This window comes from Delphinus delphis, chromosome 2 (genome assembly GCF_949987515.2).
Source record: "Delphinus delphis chromosome 2, mDelDel1.2, whole genome shotgun sequence".
NCBI classification, from domain to species: Eukaryota; Metazoa; Chordata; class Mammalia; order Artiodactyla; family Delphinidae; genus Delphinus; species Delphinus delphis.
The window spans coordinates 46,079,639-46,102,675 of NC_082684.1; the positions used below are offsets into that span (position 1 = coordinate 46,079,639).

The 23,037-nt window shown below is 46.2% G+C and overlaps 1 pseudogene; it reads right to left on the reverse strand.

Moving 5' to 3' along the window:
• Nucleotides 1–10,559: 10,559 nt before the first annotated feature.
• LOC132419543 (calpain small subunit 1 pseudogene) lies at nucleotides 10,560–11,599 on the reverse strand (annotated as a pseudogene).
• Nucleotides 11,600–23,037: the final 11,438 nt, after the last annotated feature.

Here is a 23,037-nt window from a genome sequence, read left to right on the forward strand (position 1 = left end):
AGGGACTTCACTGGTGGCGCAGTGGTTAAGCATCTGCCTGCCAATGCAGGGGACACAGGTTCGATCCCTGGTTTGGGAAGATCTCACCTGCCGTGGAGCAACTAAGCCAGCGAGCCACAACTACAGAAGCTCATGCACTCTAGGGCCCGTGTTCCACAACAAGAGAAGCCACCACAATGAGAAACCCGTGCACCGCGACTAAGGGTAGCTTCTGCTCGCCACAACTAGAGAAAGCCCGCGTGCAGAAACAAAGACCAAATGCAGCCAATATATAAATAAAAAGCTTCTGCACAGCAAAGGAAACTATCAACAAAGTGAAAAGGCAGCCTACAGAATTGGAGAAAATATTTGCAAATCATATATCCAAAGAAGAGGTTAATATCCAAAATATGTAAGGAATTCATTCATACAACTCAATTACAAAAAAAAAAAAATCTGATTAAAAAATGGGCAGAGGAACCAAACAGACACTTTTCCAGAGAAGATATACAAATGGCCAACAGGTACATGAAAAGGTGCTCAGCGTCACTAATCATCAGGGAAATGCCAATCAAACCCACAATGAAGTATCACCTCATGCCTGTTAGAATGGCTGTTATCCAAAAAGACAAGAGATAAGTGTTGGAGACGATGTGGATGGAGAAAAGAGAACCTTTGTGTACTTTTAGTGGGAATGTAAATTGAAACAGTATGGAAGTTCCTCAAAAACTTAAAACTAGAACTACCATATGATCCAGCAATTCCACTTCTAGGTACATATCCAAAGGAAATCAGATCACTATCTTGAAGAGACATCTGCTCCCCCATGTTCATTGCAAAATTATTTATAATAGCCAAGACCTGAAAACAACCTAAGTGTCCGTGGATGAATGAATGGGATAAAGAAAATGTGAGATACATATCTATAGCTATATACTGTCTCTATATCTATACACATTCATACACACACACACAGTGAAATATTATTCAGTCATAAAAAATAGCAGGAAGGAAATCCTGCCATTTGTGACAACATGGATGAAACTTGAGGGCATTATGCTCAGTGAAGTAAGTCAGAGAAAGACAAATACCGAAATGATCTCACTCACATGTGGAATCTAAAAAAGTCGAACTCATAGAAACAGAAACATAGTTTGATGGTTGCCAGAGGCTGGGGGATGAGAGAAATGGGGAGATATTGGTCAAAGGGCACAAACTTCCAGTTACAGGATGAATATGTTCTGGGATCTCATGTATAGCAAGGTGACTATAGTTAACAATACTTGAAAGTTGCTAAGAGAGTAGATCTTAAATATTCTCATCACACACACACAGAAAGGTAACTATGTGAAGTGATGGATGTGGTAACTATTGTGGTAATCATTTCATATATATATATATATATATATATGTATATATATCCATTATACATAAATATATCTCATTTTGTGTGTATATGTAAATGAAGTTTAGATAATATTAATGGCTACTATTCATCAAGCACTTCTTATGTGCTTTGTATTATATCTAGTTCTTTACATGCATATATGGGGGGGGGTAGGTATTTTTATCCCTGTTTTAAAGATGAAAAAACTGAGGCATAGAGAATTAGATATGACCAAGATCACAACACAGATCAAGTTGAAAGTATGTCAGGGTCTAAGAAATAAGCCTTTGGAAATGGGATTTGCTATTCCACAGATTGAGGCAAAGAATACACCAATGAACGATGGAAGGAAGGGAGGGAGGGAGGGAAAACGCCACTGCCAGCAGACCACCAAAAATTGGTAGATTTAGAAGTTGGAGGGGATCATTCAGAAAAGGAAAGAAGAATTGACCTCACCGTGAAATGATCTCTGAAAGAACAGAGGAGCAGACTTGCTCTTTTGATTCCAGTGTTTCAATTCTGAGGGACAGTTTTCTATCTTATAGTGGGATTCTGTGTCTGGCTGATAGCATATGTGAGAAAGCCTCTGTATTTGCTTGACCTGTGTCTGGGAGCTTTTGGGTTTTTGGCTAGAGGAGGAAGGGACTTGGTGCTAGACAATGGAGTAAGGACAGAGAACTAGGGAGGGGATGTCGAAACCAATTCCAGTCCAGCCTCTTTTGCTGGGCTGGAGCCCCAGGGAGAGAGGAATGGGGCCAGAAGCTGATGGGGCTGTCTTTGTGAAAGCTTTTTGAGAAGTAGCATCAAGGCCCAAGTGACAAAATACAGCTCTGGGGTATAAGGCATCTATCCTTTCCCCTTCTGCACACACCCCAGGACTTGCTGGCTCTTTGCAGATTTCCAGAGCAGACTCCTGGGACCGACGTTGGTGTTCTCACCAGGAAGACCCACTGGCGCTGGGAGTTCCCTCATGTAGGTAATGGACATTTCCCAAGGGGCGGGCAGAGGCTGCATCTGCCAGGGGCTGGGGTGGGGGGTAGGGGAGTGAGGTGAGGTGGCCGGCACACTGGTTTGTTAGCATGAGTAGGGTCCACACAGGTTACTTCTTTGGGGTGAACTGAGCAGGGGAGGGGCTGCGGAGGGCTCTGCTCTGTGCCAGAACGGACTATGGGAGGCATAGTCCCACAGTGGGACAAAGGAGGCCTCGCTAGAACTGGCCAACTGGGAGTTGTGATGTAACTTGGTGATAGTTACATGTGTTCTGTGTTTTGGGCAATGAGTTCACTCAGTAAACCAAAGTGGAAAATGGAAATGTGGCCTCGTGGTGTAATCTCTGATACAATAGGATCGAAGGGTAGAAATTTATGAAAAGTCCAAATTACATTTTATGTCCGCAGAATATATTTAGATATATAAATATTTATCACTCCATGTATCTGTAAATAACTCTGAAAACTAAGATACATTAATGTCTTTAAAATGTATGATTCATGATGGACTGCAACGTTCCTGTGAACTCCGACATTACATTAAGGTGACCCAGGTAGCCTGACAGTGTTGCTTGCGTGGGCCTTATGGTGTCAGAGAATGAAGGATATGTAATATATAAAGCTGTATTGCCCCTAAGAAAGTAGAAGGAAGCAAACATTTATATTTGGAGTTTAACTCTGACTTCCCTCCTCTTCTCCTCCCCTTGCTTACACACTGGGGCCACAAGGGCCCCCAGCTGTTCCATCCCTGCACACTCCGAGCTTAGCATCCTTGCCTGGCTGTCCCCATATGTGAAACTCTCTCCTCCCATTACCGACTGTCACCTCCTTCAAGTCTTCGCTCGAATGGCCCTTCTCCAGGAGTCTACTATTCAATATTTTAGCACCTTATTCAAAATTGCAGCTCAAAAGTTCCCCAGTTCCTCGTGCTGCTGGTCCCCCTTTACGCTGCTCTAATTTTTCTTTTCTTCATGGTATTTATCAATTTCCAGCATGCTACAGAATTGATTTATTTCTTGTACCTACTGTCTATTGTTGGTTCCCCCTGACTTTCTTCTACTCCCCTCCCTGATCGCGGAGTTCTTTGCTGTATTATTCACTGATGAATCAAAGAGGCACATAGTAGGCACTCAACATTTGCTAAGTAAATAAATTCATAGTGTGAGCACTGGAGAAAAACCCTGTGGCCGTTTGATTTTATCACTTTCAGTGCTTTTCCCTCTTAGTTAACTATTTAATGCCTCTTAAAATGATTAAAATTTTAATAATGAAGAATTCAATTAATAGGTTGCTATGTTTGTAAAATACAAACAAAACAATAAAAAGCAAAAAAAAACGTTTTAAATTTTTTTGCGGTATGCGGGCCTCTCACTGCTGTGGCCTCTCCCGTTGCGGAGCACAGGCTCCAGACGTGCAGGCTCAGCAGCCATGGCTCACGGGCCCAGCCGCTCCGCGGCACATGGGATCTTCCCGGACCGGGGCACGAACCCATGTCCTCTGCGTCGGCAGGCGGACTCTCAACCACTGCGCCCAGGGAAGCCCCTCCTTAGTACATTTTGCACAGGAAAGTCATATTATGTATACTCTCCTTTTAACTTTGTCTTATCCTTTTGTTGGAAGACATACATAAGTATTATCATCTCATTTTTACTGTCAGGGAAAGTGACAGTTATCCAAGCTCATCCACGTCTAGGAACAGAACAGAAGTCCTGACTTTTACAACTTATCTAGACAAACACGGAGCAGTGAATCCTTGCAGGGACTGGCTTATGTAAACTAGGGAGGAAACCAGGTATAATCTGGTTCCTAAATAATTCCCGTCCTCTCTAAAATAACCAAATAATTCATTGTGTAAAGATGAATTCTTTCATCCAGTTTTCTACCATAGGAGGGAAGTGTGCACATGAAGGACTCACTTGATGGAATTGGGAAGGTGTCTTGCATCCTTTAGGATGCATTTGAAAGTGCCTTAGTGGCTGTTACTGTTTTTTCATTGCTGTCCCCTCTAGGCTTATACATAGAAGTCACTGTATGCTGGGGATTGTTTATGAAAATATAACCCCTTCTCTGAAGAGGGTGCCTGGCAACCAATTGACTTGAAAGCATCATCCATAGTAAGTGACTAACCTATGAGTATTAAAAAGGAGTTACCGACAGGGAGGGCCTTTGCCTCTTCAGCAAATGCTGTAAATCTTAAGACTTTGAGTCATGAGGCCACAGGGCGAGGAGTGGCATCGCTGTCCTTAGAGGGCTAGCCTCTGGTAATAAGAAAAAGGGATGGCCAAAGCAGTTGTTATGAAGACAAGAGAGGAGTCACCCTCTTGCCTTTCTTTCCAGTAATCCTCGGTCATTTCAGGGATAGATAAAGCTCATGCCCTTGCTACTTAGTGGGCTCATCATGTGCTCAAACTTCTTTTTCGCTTCACTTCCTTAATTGCACATCCCCAAGCACCGCTTTTTGGTGTCAGATCCATGCCCCTTAGAGCTAACAAAAGGGTTTTGCTATGATCGGGTGTGCCTAGGAATTTATAATTTGTATACATGCAGTAAATGAGTCAACAGTATCCTACCCAAAGCCTATAAAACTCTTCCAAGATAAGTGTAAAAAGCAATCTAATAACATCAATAAAAATATCATTGAGTGACTACTATATACAAATCACTATGCTATTTGAAATAAGGGACAAAGCCCAGTATTAGCCCTCGAGCGATAGTTTGGCTGATTTCTACTGATAAAGAGATTTTTAGGACCCTGCTGTGAAAGCAAGGACCCTGGGAGAGGCCTCTCACCAGGATGGGGAGGAGGAACTTTGAGGAAGCTGGTGGCATGCCAGAAGATCCTGAGGGTGCCTGAATGAGGGGAGCTTTTGTTAGAGAGAGCCAGGGGAGAGTAGACAAAGAAGGGAGCAAAGAGGGTGAGTAAAGAAAAGAGAGAGGGCTTCCCTGGTGGCACAGTGGTTGAGAATCTGCCTGCCAATGCTAGGGGACACGGGTTCGAGCCCTGGTCTGGGAAGATCCCACATGCCGCGGAGCAACTAAGCCCGTGCACCACAGCTACTGAGCCTGCGCGTCCAGAGCCTGTGCTCCGCAGTGGGAGAGGCCACAACAGTGAGAGGCCCGCGTACCGCAAAAAAAAAAAAAAATTGGGGGAGTTCCCTGGTGGCCTAGTTGTTAGGATTCCGGGCTTTCACTGCTGGGGCCCGGGTTCAGTCGCTGGTTGGGGAACTGAGATCCTGCAAGCCACACAGTATGGCCAAAAAAAAGAAAGAAAAAGAAAGAAAGAAAGACTTGAACCAGAACTGGCTTTCGGTGTTGTTGCCATAGCTGCTGCTATTTGACTCATGTTCCAGGATTTCCCTGCTGAATCTCACACCGCCCATCCACAACTCAGGGGACTGGGGAACACCCTGCTCTTGGGAGGTCTTTTCTGGGAACTTGGCATTGGGCTACACCTTCTCTACAAGGTGGCCTGTCCACTGTCAGCCCAGGCTTGCTCAGGTTCACGGTTATCTGGTCTTCGTCCCCAACAAATACTCACGGCCTCCACCTTGCTGCATTCTCCAGGACTGTCATTTTTCTCCCCACCTATCCCTCAGCAGATTCTATCCTCTTCTTTTCTCCCTCCCCAAATCATATATACACACCCAAATTATGCAACCTCCTCTCCCCCCAGCACAGAATCACATAGGCTTGCTTTACGTGGATTTCCCTCAGCCTTCGGCTAAAACTGGAACAGTCAATACACTCTCTGTGTGTGTCTTCTCCAACCTGCCAGTCTGTTAGGTTAGGGGAAGCAAAGAGAAGGCCAGCTGGAAAGCACTTCAGCCGCTATAGATGAGCATCTCGTCTGCGGAGCAAAGGGAACTCTGGACATTGCCAGGGCTGTGGCGGGGTGGGGTGGAACAGAGTTGACAGGCTCCTGCCCACAGGTCCTTCCAATCTGCACACTGGCAAGGTGCTGTGCATATTTTCAATGCATCTGCTGGTCAGCAAACAAATATCTCTGTGGAATGAACTGGGAGATCTGGTTTGTGCAGAAAATAAGAGAACATGGAGGAGGATTCCCCCCTCTGCATGTTTGAAGGGCATGCCATGTGCCCTGAACCCACAAGGGCAGAACCAAGGTGGTAAATCTCGAAGAGAAGCTAAGAGGCATATAAGTATGCCTGGCTGTTTATTATAAACTGTGGAAATCTATTGCCTACAAAAGTACATTCTGACGGGAATAAAGACCCAGACCTACTAGAGAATGGACTTGAGGACACAGGGAGGGGGAAGGGTAAGCTGGGACAAAGTGAGAGAGTGGCATGGACATATATACACTACCACATGTAAAATAGATAGCTAGTGGGAAGCAGCTGCATAGCACAGGGAGATCAGCTCGGTGCTTTGTGACCACCTAGAGGGGTGGGATAGGGAGGGTGGGGGGAGGGAGATGCAAGAGGGAAGAGATATGGGAACATACATATATGTATAGCTGATTCACTTTGTTATAAAGCAGAAACTAACACACCATCATAAAGCAATTATACTCCAATAAAAATGTTAAGGAAAAAAAAGTACATTCTGAATCATACCCAGAGTGTTAGGCAGGTCTCTGTGTTAGGTCTCTTTCAGAAGGGACCTAATTCTTTCTAATCCAAGTGGTAAGTCAAAGCTCTCCAAATCCCTTTTTATCATTAACTGTAGGGTTAGAGCAGGATTGACAGGCTCCTGATAGCCATGATCATGGGATCCTCAAGGGTCTTACAGTCCAATAAGGAGCTTCTGTTTGTGCTAAATCTAGCATAGAATTGGAGGTGACGTTGGAATTGGGCCGTGAAGAATGCAGTTCGTGTTTATAGAGATGAGAATGTGCACTATAACATTTAGGTGAATAAAAGCCCTTTCTGGGGCCAAAGAAAAGGTCAGAAGTGGGTAATCGATTCCTGGTGATGCACTGGTGTAAAAGTAAGAACAAATATACCTGCTACTGATATAGGATTCCAATAGATTGACTGTTATTTATTAGCTCCCTTGTAGATAAACCACAGTTTCAACTATAATCGTTATCACTACCCAGTGCTCATTCTGCCTCTGCCAACTCATTTCTTCCTTCATCCATCATGTCATCATTCAGACGTAATCATATCTACTATTTTCCAGACACCATGTTAGAAGTAGAGGACATAGAAGTAAATAAGACACCCACCCATCCGTCTGTAAACTTTCTCTCATGAACCTTCCCTGACCTCAAGGAGCCCCCAACTATTGGGTCAGGCACACACATTAAAAATTAAGTACAGCGGGCTTCCCTGGTGGCGCAGTGGTTGAGAGTCCGCCTGCCGATGCAGGGTACACGGGTTCGTGCCGCGGTCCGGGAAGATCCTACATGCCGCGGAGCGGCTGGGCCTGTGAGCCAAGGCTGCTGGGCCTACGCGTCCGGAGCCTGTGCTCCGCAACGGGAGAGGCCACAACAGTGAGAGGCCCGCGTACTGCAAAAAAAAAAAAATTAAGTACAGGGACTTCCCTGGCGGTCCAGTTGTTAAGACTCCGCCCTTCCACTGCAGGGGGCACAAGTTCGATCCATGGTTGGGGAGCTAAGATCCCACCTGCTGTGCTCGACCAAAAAAACAAAAAGCACAACTAAGTACAGTACACTGTGATAACCGCTGGAGTTGAGGAGTATGACACATTCTGGGGGAGGACAGAGCAAGGAACATGTATTCTTCCTGGGAGTGAGGAAAGGTGGGACAGGGTCAGTGGAAACAGCTTGGCCAGAGTCACTGGGGTAAGTGTGCCAGGCGGAGTAGCAGTGATAGGAGTCAAAGTTTATATTGGGTTTATCACATGCCAGGAGCTCTTCTAGTGTTTTCTATCCTTTAACTCATTTCATCCCTATGAGCTCGGTAGGATTATTCTCCTCATTTTGCCGATGAGGACACTGAGGCACAGAGAGTCAAATAACTCGCTCAGGGTCACACAACCAAAGTGGCAGAGTTGAAGTTTGAAACCGGGCAGGGCAGTCTCAAGTCTGTTCCGTGAACCGCGATGCTATACTGCCTGATCTGGGAGCCACAGGGCATATGGCAGTAGGTAGGTGTGCTGTAGTTAGAGTCTAAATGGCCTTTAGTGCTGTATGCTTTATTCTGGTATGAGGGAGCCTTTCTAAACAGGCATGAATAGATAGATCTTTGCTTCGGAGAGCTAAACCAAGGTCTGGATGATTGATGATGTGGAGAAGAGAGAGATTGAAAGGAGGCAACCCCCAGAGACTATTGTAATACATTTTTTTTGTTTTTTTGTTTTTGTGGTACGCGGGCCTCTCATTGTTGTGGCCTCTCCCGTTGCGGAGCACAGGCTCCGGATGCGCAGGCTCAGCGGCCATGGCTCACGGGCCCAGCCGCTCCACGGCATGTGGGATCTTCCCAGACCGGGGCACGAACCCGCGTCCCCTGCATCGGTAGGCGGACTCTCAACCACTGCGCCACCAGGGAAGCCCTGTAATACGTTTTAAGAGAGTATCCAGAGCAGGGGTAATGGGAACGGTAAAGGGTGATCTCATTTGTTCACCAGGGAAGGTTTAGAGCTGGATGGCAAATACCTGGCATGTGTACCACCACCCAAAGCAGAACCGATAGCTGATCACGGTGCCTTTTCTTGGTTAGGCCACAAGCTGCCTCAGCATCCTTCTCAACACAGTAGTGCTCCTCCAGGCAGCCACTACTAACTGGTTAGAGTCGGTACATTAGGTGAAACCTACTTGCCATCCCTTGTTGGGATAGACATTCTGGGTGTAGAACTCAATGGCAGATAGAATGCCTGAATGAGGAGGAAAGTGTGATCACAGGTAACTTGGAGGCTTCTGACTTGGGTGCCTGAATGGAAAATGATATTATTGATTGTGATAGAAATGGAGAAGCAGGGTGGGAGGGAAAACCATGAATTTTGTTTTGCACATCCTTAGATCTGAAGTTCAACAGGGCATCCAAGAGTAAAGGCTGAGATGGAAATATGGATCTGAGCCCAGGAGAGACCCAAACTGGAGCTGTGATTAAAGAGAGTGTCACTGACGCTTGGAAAGTGAATGGCATCTCCCAGATTGGAGAGAAGACAGAGAGGGCTGAGGACAGAACCCTGGGAACACCAGTGGCTTGGCAGTGTAAGGAGAAAGAAGAGAGCACCGTCTGGTAGGGAAGAACGTTCGCAGATGGAGGTAGTTGGGGTGTTAGGTCCTGGGAGAGGACCACGATGCCAGAGCCACGATGAAGCTGCGATGAGGATTTGTAATGGTGGGATCCTTGTTGCCAACCTTGAGAGAGCATTTCAGTAGAGTGGGGTGGATGGAAACCAACTTACATGGTTTGCTGGCTGAAAAGAAGGTGAGGAATATAAAACTATTCTGTCAAGATGTTTGGAGGCAGGGTAAAAGGGAAGAACCAGAGCACGTTGCTGACAGGGAAGAAGGTGGATGAGATTGATGTTGGAGAGGGGAAGCAGCTGGGATACAAGGAGGCAAAAGGGACAAATTAAGAACAGGGAGAATTTCCTCTTGGAAAGATAAGCACTTATCACAGAGTGTAATTTACATCTATTGGTGTGATTCTGACCACCAGTCCAAGGCTCTGTCTTTTTTCGGTCATTACTTTATCCACAGTGCCCAGGGAAACATCAGGCACTGGGACTTCCCTGGTGGCGCAGTGGTTAAGAATCCGCCTGCCAATGCAGGGCACATGGGTTCAAGCCCTGGTCCGGGAAGATCCCACATGCTGCGGAGCAACGAAGCCCGTGCGCCACAACTACTGAGCCTGTGCTCAGAGCCTGCAAGCCACAACTACTGAACCCACGCGCAACAACTACTGAAGCCCACGTGCCTAGAGCCCGTGCTCCACAACAAGAGAAGTCACCGCAATGAGAAGCCCCTGCACCGCAACAAAGAGTAGCCCCCGCTTGCTGCAACTAGAGAAAGCCCGTTCACAGCAACGAAGACCCAACGCAGCCAAAAGTAAATAAGATTAATTAAAAAATAAATGAAAATAAAAATGGTCTTTAAAAAAAAAACACCACCAGGCACTGAATGAATACATGTTGAATAAAGTGAATAAATGGTTAAATAGCATCCCCTTTTCTTAGACATGAAGGAAGGAGTCACTAGGACTAATATTCTTGATAGCAAGGGGTGGAGACAATCTTTTTTTTTGTTTTTTTTCCAGAGAGAGCAGCAACTAGGGTGCATTTATTTCCTCCTGGGCCTGGCAGGCTGGGAGCAGAGTACAGACAAAGGCACTGGGGCATGTGACCTGTTATGGCCTGGAGTTCAGCTGCCTGGGTGGTAACTGGGTGGGTGTGCCAGGATGTGTAGGGACTGGAGTGATCCTCCCAGAACTGAGAGAAGGGCCCTTGGGGTGTGCAAGCAACACAAATGTTGGGCTTGGCACAGATGCAAGAGAGGGGTTATGGAGTAGATGTGAGATGGGTGTGCTGGGGCAGGGTGTCTTGAAGCATGTTGGGCCCTGGCTGTTGACTGAGAATCCGGGTGCCAAGGGCTGGGAGAACAGAAAGGCCTGTGGGTCAGCAGGAGCCATGAAGATGTGACTGCAAACAGGATCAGCCCTGGGGGAGACTGAAGAGTCCAAGGTGACTCCTACAGCGAGGTGATGAGGGGGCAGGTCTGTGACTCCCGTTCAGGAATACATGGTCAGCTGCAGCCACTCCTGGGTGTTCACCTGGGTTTGTCCAGTGCCATCTTTGTCAAGAGATTTGAAGGCACGGAACATCGCATCCAGTCTGACCAGGCAGCTGATGAAGTTGTCAAAATCAGTGTTCCCTCCCTCATCTGAGTAGCGTCGGATGATCATGTTGTAGAGATGCTCATTCAGGCGGAATCCTGCTGCCTCAAAGGCCCCTGGGAGCTCACTGCTGCCAATGGTCCCTGAACAGTCAATGTCAAACTGTTTGTATATGGCCTGCCACTTTTTGATGTTGTTCCACAAGTACGTGAATTCCTTGAAGCCCAGCTTGCCGGTCGTGTCACTCCATAACGGCCACCATGCTGCGACATGTGTCAATGCCAAAACCATCAGTCTTCAGATCAGGATGTCGGGTCACGACTTTGTTGAGAATGTTCATGAGTTCTGTGGCACTGACCTCCATGTCCTCTCCAGCCAGCTGGGCAAAGAGCCTCCGGAACTGCCGGGCCTTCTCACTCTCATTGGCCTGGATGTTGGAGTATTGGGTGCGAGGGGGCGGGGTTGTACTGCGCAGACGCCTCACCCATTCTGTTCTTACCGGACAAGCCTCTTCCTCCAGGCCCCGAGACAATCTTTTTTAACTGGTGATAAGGTGATGAAGAGTGCAGGTGTGGGCAGAGAAACTGGTGGTCCAGTTATGATCAAATCCACCAGAATTCATATAAAAGCTATACCAGAATTTTCACTCTTAAAGACAAAGAAAGAAAGGCAACAGTCAATATTTCCTTTAGAAATACACACTAAAAGTGATGTGACTAAGTATTTCTAAAGCTCAGTGACTAATGATGGATATGGTACTTCTTTTATACTTTTCTTTCAAGAGATAACACCCAGACAAACATAGAATAACCAGCTTTGTCTTCTAGCATTTCTCTGATAGGTGGAAACTTTCTAAAATAAGTACAGGTGCACTATTTTTTCAAATGTAAGTGCGATCAGGTCTGGGAAAAAAGTGTTTCTTCCACTTGTGTCTTTTTTTCCCTTTGGGATTAAAAAAATTTTTTCAGTGTTTTCCCTTTGACATAGCCTGTGAGGAAACAAAATTGCATAGCTTTTTTTAAAAAATTAATTAATTAATTTAATTTATTTATTTTCGGCTGTGTTGGATCTTCGTTGCTGCGCACGGGCTTTCTCTAGATGTGGCGAGCGGGAGCTACTCTTTGTTGCGGTGTGCGGGCTTCTCATTGCGGTGGCTTCTCTAGTTGTGGAGCACGGGCTCTAGGCACACAGGCTTCAGTAGTTGTGGCACGCGGGCTCATTAGTTGTGGCTCACGGGCTCTAGAGCACAGGCTCAGTAGTTGTGGCGCACGGGCTTCGTTGCTCCGCGGCATGTGGGATCTTCCTAGACCAGGGATTGAACCTGTGTCCCCTGCATTGGCAGGCGGATTCTTAACCACTGCGCCACCAGGGAAGCCCCAAAATTGCATAGCTTTTGCCCAAAAAAATCATAATTCTTGCAGCTTCGTCATTATATTTGTACCTCCTTATAATTAAGATGAGGTTTGTAAAAAACATTTTTATTCCTTTAATGATACTATAGAGTCTATGTTATTCCTTCTGCTCTTTCTCATCTGCTTATCTGCTTTTTTGGAACAGTAGGCACTTTTACACGTCAGTAGTTTCCAGGTTACTGAGATCTTTAGACAGCTCTCTCTAACTGCGTCACTCCCCGTTCCTCACTACCTCATTATATTTTCAACTGTCAGTGAACTCTGGGGCAGGAATCAGGTCTGCCACCCCAGGACACAGAACAGGCCCCAGGGCCTCAGATTTCCCACTTCTTGAAGAGACAGAACCCCTGTTTTTTTTATGGGGACTGTACAGGTTGGTTGCTAACTCCTTCATTCTCTCGAAACAGATTTGAGATTCTTAGAGGAAAGGTCTGAGTGAGGAAAATCCAACGTGGTTTTGAGTCGGAGGTCAGTTGGCCTTGTAGGAGCCCCCAGGGTGGGTCCTTGCAAAGCTGGATAAGAGGCAGATTCAGCCATCCCAAATAAATGGGTCCCTCTGACCATCGTTCCCTAAAGCCAAAATCTTACGGAGTAGATGTGTTAATGTTTTGGGTTAGTTCCCTTTGGCTGTGTTTTAAAAGAGGATGCTTGGTGGTTCCTCATATTATCACAATGACATCAAATCATGTGTTTCTGTGTTTGGACATCAGGGTACCTCCTATTCCTGCCTCAGTGGGTTTAGAGGTTTGTGTCGTGTGCCTAAGCATAAGAGCCTCTCTGGGGAATCCCTTCGTCTCCTGTTGCTACAGGTGAGTGTGTCCAAGCATTTAGAAATAGGGCGTCCTCACAGCTTAAGTGCATGTGGGGAAAACATAGAACTCAAGCCAAGTAGCATGGTTTATTGGCTTGCATTGAGTTGGCAGTAGAGACTCTCATGACCCAGGAGACGTGCTTCAGACAAGGACAGAGTCTTGCATCTGGGTGTAGCCCCTCAGGGCAGTTCAAAACTCCAGACTTGAAGTCAAAGGGAGCCTCTGTGGTTGAATGGAAGCAGTGGACGGTCTGATGTTAGTCAAAGCCATATGAACTGTGGTTCAGTCCTCCGTGCACCTGGGCCTGGTAGGCAACAAGGCAGGAGGCCTGGGGGTTTAGGGGCAAGAGATCCAGTTCCCATATTCATAAGAGCCTCAAATTTGGACTTCTGCACTACCTGCAAATGAGGTTATGAATTCAGACACAAAGCTGTAGTTACAGGAGGGAAAGAAGACAGTATTCATCATATAATTTTAATTTTAAATACACAAACCTTAAAACTTACTATGACTTAAAATCTTATTTAACCATTGTTCATTTTTTAAATATCCTAGGAGCCTCAAAGATGGAATTGACCTGCCTTCACTCTGCTTTCTTGCTCTTACTAACAGGGGCTGTTAGTAAGTAAGTGTTGACTGAATAACTAGGAGGCAGGGAGTCTGAATAATACATGATTATGGACAGGTTACCAAGAGAAACAGTTCTACACCCTTTTCCTGGCAGTCATGTATCTCCTGTTCGCCCCTCGAGAATGTACTGCTCCCAAGGGAACACAGCCAGCTGCTACCACCCCTGCCAGGGCTGCCAGAGCTGCAGTGAGCTCCACACAGAGCCCGACAGCTCTAGCACAAGACTCAGCTTCCTCCCAACCCCGGTTGCTCCTCGAATGGCTCCACCCATCTACTGAGCACCTTGGGTGGTGGGGAGACCAAGATATATCTGGAAGAGGGCACGTGAAAAGAGACATAATAATAGTGCAGGTTTCTCCCACTGCACGAGGGGAAACAAATCTCATGATGATTTATAGTTCATGTTTTGCTGCAGAGCTGAGCTCTCGCTGCCCCGCAAAGCGTTCGGGATGAAAGACGACACGAACACTCATTTCTCCCTTGGCTGTTCACACATAGTCAGTCGTTAAAGCCACACCTGAATCCTTTCATCCAGAAATACATTTAGGTTAATGAATTCAGAGTATCAGTATAATCCTCCACAGAGCTTTGGTATTCAGGCTCTTGCAGTTAAACAGCGTAAGGCCCAGGACATCAAGAATCACCAGTCAAGAGAGACGAACCAGCAGCAATATCCATGGGGTGATAGGAATGATCATCTCTTTTCAGTTCGATCCAACAAATATTTATCTAGGCTTACCCTGTACAAGCACTGCCAGGTCACAGGAGGAGAGAGAATTCGCTTCTTGTCCTCAGAGACACTGGGAGCAGTTTGGTGTCATTCACACTTCAGGCTTTGGAGTCCGATAGACCAGTGTGCAAAAGTGCTTGGCAGAGAAACTGTCACATACAGGATCTGAGGAAAGGGTGTGGTTCCTCTTCTTTTTTTGCCAGAAGCTTTGCTCTCACCAGCCCTGTCAAGGACTGGCCTCCTGCCCCTGAGTCCCGATTCTTGGCTGGGCCCCTGCACTGTGTTGCCAGAGCTGGTGGAAGCCAGGCACCTTGTTGGCCCTCTGCTCAAGTCTGCTCCTTAGAACTAGACACCATGTTCCTTGGGCTCTCCAGGATGCTTACCTGTGGCCAAAGCTGAACCTCCTTGATGCGGCCTGCCTGAATTTCTGGGATCCATCCCTGACCCGGCCTGTCATGAGACCAACTACATCTAGGCTACGTCAATTTTACTACTGAAAATCCTCTGATGCCCCAGCTCCAGGCAAATCAGTTTTCTTAAACCTCACCTTTGGTCATATCACACTTGTTCAGAAACTCTCAGTGACCCCCCATGACCTCTAAATTAAGATGAAATCTCAGCCTGAGGGTCTCAGTTTGGCATAATCTAGCCTAGCCCACCTCTTTAGTCTCATCTTTCTTCCCACCTGTGTATAACATACCAGCCTTAGTGGCTCCACTCTTAGGGGACTAATTGCATTGCTTGAGTATGTTCTGATCCTTCCTTCCCGTGTCCTTTGCCCTTGCTAGACTTTGATGGGATTTCAACATAGGAAGATAGAGGGAAATGGAGGAAGATGGCTAAAGGGGGCAATAGGAACATAGATGACATAGATCTGGGAGTGTATGGAGACCAGAGAGGAGATATGTTTGGTTACTGAATACTGGGAACTTACAATCCCAGAATTATAGCCCTTAAAGAGGAAACTTAACGTATCATCTGGTCTACCCCTGGCCTTCATGCTGGAGAAATATTTTTGTTCTTATTCTATATATTAGACCACAAAAGCTCAGAGAGGTTAAAATGACATAAATGGAGGTAGGGAGAGAAATGTTTAGGCAGACAAATTGGGGGCATCCTATAGAAGCCTTTGATGCCAGGTCAAACAACTTGTACTAAATTCAGTCAATGATGGGGACTACTGACATCTTTCACTGGGGTAGTGACGTGATTAAAGCTCTGTGGGGGGCAGTGTTTCCAGACTGTGGGATATGATCCATTAGTGGCTCATAAATTCAATTTTGTGGGTCTCACGATAAAAAAAATATCAGAGTGCAGTATTGTTTTGTGTGTTTTGTGTGTGTGTACTGGGTTGTGGGTAAAATATATATATATATATTTTTTAAATTAATTAATTAATTTATTTATTTATTTTTGGCTGCATCGGGTCTTTGTTGCTGCACATGGGCTTTTTCCTAGTTGCGGTGAGCGGGGGCCACTCTTCATTGCGGTGCGCGGGCTTCTCATTGCGGTGGCTTCTCTTGTTGTGGAGCACGGGTTCTAGGCGGGCGGGCTTCAGCAGTTGTGGCACGAGGGCTCAGTAGTTGTGGCTCGCAGGCTCTAGGGCACAGTAGTTGTGGTACACAGACTTAGTTGCTCCACGGCATGTGGAGGGATCCTCCTGGAGCACGGTTCGAACCCGGGTCCCCTGTATTGGCAGGCGGATTCTTCACCACTGAGCCACGCGGGAAGTCCCTAAAATATATTCCTTATTGTGAGTCATGGCCAAAAAATTTTGAAAGCCCCAGAGTTAGGAAGACTAATCTGATGACAAATCAGAGGCTGAATTAGGGGTGCGGAGGAGGAAACTGGAGGCTGTGAGTCTAGTTAGGATGCTCTTGTCATAGCCCAAGGGGGCAGTAAGAAGGACCTGAATGGGAAGGAGAAGCCATGGGAAGAGAGATGAGGGGAGGACGTGAGGTATTCTGTGAGGTGGGAATGTAGGGTCTCAGGATGTTGCATTGTGGGGGGCTCAGGGAGAGGGAAGAACCAGTCGGGGATGACTGAAAGTCATATGCTGTTACCCACAGCCAAGGGCGGAAGTTGGAAGAAGGGGCTGGTTTGAGTCCTAGCACAAAAGACTGATGGAAAGACACACGACCACCGTCAGGTACTGGATCAGTCAGGTCCCAGCAGTAGAAGGAATCCACTGTCATGGTTCCGAAGTAGAGACTGAAGGAAAGGAGGATTTCCAGAGCTATGTGCAGGCTTAAGGGAACCAACCTGGGATGATGAGGTGCCCAGAGATTAACCACGGAAGGAAGCCCAAACCTATAGGGCACCACTCCCAACTTCTCTTCCACTCTCCCATCCCTGAAACAAGTCCCTGACTGCCATTTGGTTTGTCGCTGTCATTACTCCTAGTGCTATTATTTCTAGCCTCATCACCACAATGGGTAAATGTTTATTGAACCCTTACCGTGTGCCAAAGGCTCTACATTTGATTTAATCACATTTATGTCATGAGTTGTTTCTATCACTATTTCTGCTTCACAATTAAAGAAATAGAAACTCAGGGACATTAAAAAAACACTTGGCTAAAAATAAAAACAAAAAAACTTGGCCAAGACCACACAGTTAATAAGTGGCAGAGCTAGAGTATGAAGCCAGGCAGTCTGATTTTTTGACCACTGTTATTCACTGCAATGCACTTCTAATTATTGAGAAATAGAAGATAGCAAAGGTAGCAAATGACAGAGCTGTTGAGCTGCTTCCCTGGTGGCACAGTGGTTAAGAATCTGTCTGCCAATGCAGGAGACATGGGTTCGAGCCCTGGTCTGGGAAGATCCCACATGCCGCGGAGTAACTAAGCCCGTGCGCCACAACTACTGAGCCTGCGCTTTAGAGCCTGTGAGGCACAACTACTGTGCCCGTGTGCTACAGCTACTGAAGCCTGCGTGCCTAGAGCCTGTGCTGTGCAACAAGAGAAGCCACTGCAGTGAGAAGCCTGCGGCACCGCAACGAAGAGTAGCCCCCGCTCGCCGCAACTAGAGGAAGCCTGTGCGCAGCAAAGAAGACCCAACACAGCCAAAAATAAGAATAAATTAATTTTTTAAAAAAACCTTAGACAAAAAAACTTAGACTAAGTCACTGGTCATGTGGGACTTACTCTAAATTTGATACAAGTGGGACTAGGCAACTCGTGGTCCCTCTTTCCTAATTCCTTCTTCAAAGCTCTAGTGGGACTTGTCAGTTTTTTTTTTTTTTTTTTGGCTGCGGAGAGCGGGGCTACTCTTTGTTGCAGTGCGCAGGCTTCTCATTGTGGTGGCTTCTCTTGTTGCAGAGCACAGTCTCTAGGCACGCGGGCTTCAGTAGTTGTGGCGCACGGGCTTCGTTGCTCCGCGGCATGTGGGATCTTCCCAGACCAGGGCTCGAACCCGTGTCCCCTGCATTGGCAGGCAGATTCTTAACCACTGCGCCACCAGGGAAACCCCTGTCAGTTAGGTTTTATCTAGAATATCATCCTCCCACTCACCCACCACCTACAGGGTCAGCTGCTAGAGTCATGATCTCCAGTTTTAGCTGGGAGCAGAACTGGGTTCCCCTAGTTGCCCAACCATGGATTCTGCAACCTCTTTAAGAACTTCCTCCTTGGTTTTTCCTCTGGTTAGGGCCTCCTGGTTGCCCTTTGGCCCTTCTTCTCTGCAATTGCTTGAATCAAGTCCAAGTTGGGAGCCCCGTGATTCCTCTCAGGGCCGCAGGCTGGTGTGCTGATGGCAGAGTTGCCCCCTTATGCTCCCTCTGCCCTCTTGCACTTCGAAGTCTTGCCTTTTCCCATGATCCAGTTCACATCCCTGTGCAGGATGCCTGAAGTGTGTGTTACCTAACCAAGTGTTACGGCACGGTCTATCCTAAGTCCAGATTCACACAGTCCAAGCAACTCTCTGAGCCTCATTTTCCAGCAGCTGAGTGGCCCCCGCCGAAATCCCAGGACCTGTCTGTCTGCCTTCCCCCTGTACCTCCAGCTGCCCACCATCCTGTACATCAGCCCCCTCTGGACCTCTCACGGGGCCCTCTTCTCACATCAGAAGGGCCTGATATCCTGCTCAGCTCACTGATCGGAGAGGCTTGTGCAGGATTAAGCAAGGCTCCCCCAGCTCACGCCAGCAACCCCGTGCTCTCCCCAAGCTGCCTTCTGATGACTCACTGCCCTCACGCCCATGCCTTCCCTCCCCACTTTATTTCAGGAAATGACTTTTGAGAACGGTCTCACTATTTTTTTTTAAGAATAGAAAAATACTTCTCACTTACACGGAGTAAGAACAGCAATCCCTAATGCTGTTAATAACACACACACACACACACACACACACACACACACACACACACACACACACACACACACACACACACACACACACGTACACACACTCTCCAAAAGGGGCTTTCAAAAACCAGGCTTACATGGAAGGGGACTGGTAGGGTTCTCCTGGTGAAAGTGGTAGAATATTAACTACCTTGTTTCTACTGCTCCCACAAATAGAGAAATCACTTCAAGCTGGATAGGAAAAGAACAAGGGCGGTCCAGAAGAATGTAAGCCTGAGATCAGCCGCATGTCAAGAAGAGAAAATCCAGCTACTTTAAGGGCCATCAAGTTTCTATGTCCAGAAATATTTTGTCCCAGGATGTGGGTTGCAAATTTTTAGTATTATAACTTTTTCAGACAAATCTTATATGAACCCTAATTTTTTTTAATGTTTAAATAATTTTTTTGTATACATTTAAAGTTAAAACTTATTTAACATTCACTTCTTGTAAAGTTAATCTATGAGGAAAAATTATTGTCTTGATGAATACCAAATTTGGAACAATTAATATAGGTATGACCATTGCAATCTTACATAAGCTCAGCATTTAATTTACTTCTATACATTATTTTAGTTGCAAAGAGTAAACAAATATTTATTAGAAAACAAAACAAAAACAGCTTGCCTTATCACCTATTATTTAAACTGATCCAGAAATTTGAAAAAAGGAGTACTAGAACATTTAAAAATTTCCAGATAATCATAATTAAGACTATTGAATTTCTTGTCCAGGATACAAAAGTCAGTCATGAACTACCCAACACTTTTCATAAGCAGTAGAGCCAGGTGACAGGTTACGCATTCACTTGTGAAAGATCACTGAGGCCTGACAGGAGCAGGGACCAAATAGATGCTTCTGAGTCTGGTGTGACTGAGTGCTGCATTTTGGAGAACTTTGTTACAGGAACAGACATAAAAGGTCAGTGCAGACCCATAACCTTCCTAATCAGTGTTACATGACTGACTAGTCTATGGTGGTAGAGTCAGATGGTGATGGAGGAAGGGTGCCAGTGACTTGAAAGGGCATAAGGGGACTCTCTGCAGTGCTGGACATTGTCTATATCTTGATATGGGTGGCGGTTATATGGAGTATATATGTATGAAAATTCATGAGCTGTATACCTAAGAATTGTGCATTTGACTGTAGGTAAATTATACTTCAAAGTCCTATTGGCTGAAAGAGAGAGGGAGAAGAGAGAGAAGCAGGGAGGGCCCAAGAAGCTGTATTCCAGGATTTGCTCATAAACTTGTCAGCAAAAGTTTCTGTGCCACATATATGGAATCTAAAAAAATGGTACTGATAAACCTAGTGGCAGGGCAGGAATAAAGACACAGACATAGAGAATGGACTTGAGGACACGGGGAGAAAGGGGAAGCTGGGACGAAGTGAGAGAGTAACATTGACATATAATCACTACCAAATGTAAAATGGATGGCTAGTGGGAAGCTGCTGCATAGCACAGGGAGATCAGCTCAGTGCTTTGTGACCACCTAGAGGGGTGGGATAGGGAGGGTGGGAGGGAGACGCAAGAGGGAGGAGATATGAGGATATATGTATACATATAGCAGATTCACTTTGTTGTACAACAGAAACTAACACAATATTGTAAAGCAATTATACTCCAATAAAGATATTAAAAAAAAGTTTATGTGCCAGTGTTTTCCATTGTTATGATTTGATAGCTAACACAGCTGCATGTTTGTGTTTTTAATTATAGTTTTAAATGTATGTTAAAAAATGAAATCCAGGTATATTTAAAATATAAAATTCAAATCAAATATAGCTAGAAGGTGAAATTCAAATCAAATTCAAATCACTAGTGACCTCTCCATCATTCCCAACAATATGCAAAAACTCATGGAAGATTGAAGATGCTCTGGGTGACCAGAGACGACCAAATGGCTGGAGGTCAAGCCAGTGGAAAAGGCAAGCACAGCGTGCACAGCCCCTTGGAAAGCACACAGGCCTCTGCGTGTACCACCTGGGTTCAAGTCCTAACTCTGCTGGTTACCTAAGGTCCTGCATCTAGTACCTTATCAAATACACAGCTGCAGTTTCCTCATCTGTAAGATGGGTATAATGCCGTCTGCCCCAGAGTTGTTGCAAGGTTAAGTGAGAATATAACTCAAGTGTCCAGCACACTTAGCTGGCCCCCAACAAATGTTAGTTCTCATCTCTTCTGCATCCCATAATACTGGGTTTAGAGGGGGTCTGCCTACCTTGAGTAAGGCATGCCTTTGACTTGTTTTCCCAGAGGCAAGAGGGACTTGCATCTCACCACACACAGCCAAACCTGGCACCTCCTTGCTGCCAGCGACACATCTGCAGGACTATACACAGGCCCTGGACAGAAACTTTCAACACAAGTGGAGGTGCTAGTCATCCTACTTTAGAAAGAAAATGACCAGAATGTGAGTGAGCAGACTACCCATTCCAGGCCCTGGCTCCACAGCCACAGGAGCAGAACAGAAATTTGTGAGAGGACAGGAGGAAGTTTCTTCTCTTTCGAGGTTTCTCCTACCTTTTCTTTTCCTCAGCCAAGCTTGGGAAATGGGAGAAAACTAACCAAAGGCAAGAAGGCAGAAAGTGGGAATTCCCTGGTGGTCCAGTGGTTAGGACTTGGCACTTTCATTGCCAAGGGCCCGGGTTCAATTCCTGCTCGGGAAACTAAGATCCCGCAAGTTGCATGCCATGGCCAAAAAAAAGAAGGCAGAAAGCATCTCTCACCCTTTGATCATGAGAGTGAAAACAAACATTTTCATGTTTCTCATAGCATATTCAATGCCAGGTTCAAGATGTCCTGTTGGGGAGGTGGTGTCCATACCGGAGATGGGCGTGGCCATCACACCAGTGTGTTAGCCTCCGCATTCTCGGCTTGCGTGGACTCCTACTATTTGATCAATCGGAAACATTTCTTTGTAAGGATGAACGCTTAGTTTGGTCTCAGGGCCAGGTGTTCCCCTTCAGATCATTGCCTGAAAGAAATAGTTTTAAGCTACGAAGAAAACAAGTTAGGTCTGTCTCAATTATTCTACGTGAACCTTCAGGTTCCAGCAAACCTGCTTCTCAGGTGTACCGTATTTTCATCTTCCAGTTTCAGAGATCTGAACCAATTATGCCCTGGAAACAGATCTCAGTTTCAAAGCACTCCTCTCTGCCTGGTATTCAGGGTACGAAGGGCTACATCCTGCTTTGGTAAACTCTGTCCTGGTAGGAGTTCAAGACCAAGAGTAGTTAAAGCTGGAGCCCAGAGGCTTGTAAGAGATTTATCCAGTCGCCCTGAGAGAGGTCGCTTCTCAATCCTTAGCCCTTTTTATTTATTTTTTAAACTTTTTATAAATTTATTTATTTACTTTTGTGTGAGTTGGGTCTTCGTTGCTGTGTGTGGGCTTTCTCTAGTTGCGGCGATTGGGGGCTACTTTTCGTTGCCGTGTGCGGGCTTCTCTTGTTGTGCGTGGGCTTCAGTAGTTGTGGCTCACAGGCTCTAGAGCACAGGCTCAGTAGTTGTGGCACACGGGCTTAGTTGCTCCGTGGCATGTGGGATCTTCCTGGACCAGGGCTCGAACCTGTGTCCCCTGCATTGGCAGGCGGATTCTTAACCACTGCGCCACCAGGGAAGTCCCTTTAGCCCTTTTTATAAGTAAGGCTGAATGCCCTCCCTCTGCTGGAGACTTCAGACCCCGAAAGGTATTTGCCTTTCCAGAGGCCTCTTCTTTCAGGTCAGCCCCGGGCTAACCTAACCTTGTGCAGTTCTGACCGGCTCTGCTAACCTTTTATTTCACTCTCACAGACCTGGTGAATGCCTTCGTGAACTGGCCTTGAAAAAGTTTTACAGACTCCACAGTCTGGATTTTCTCTGCCAGTACTCTGTTGCGGGAATGGGACCCAACAGCCTCCATACCCCACGACTCAGCCTCGCTCTAACGAGCTGTGTGTTGTAGGCCTTCCTGGGGCAGCACCCCCTCTAACGTCGGCCAGGTGC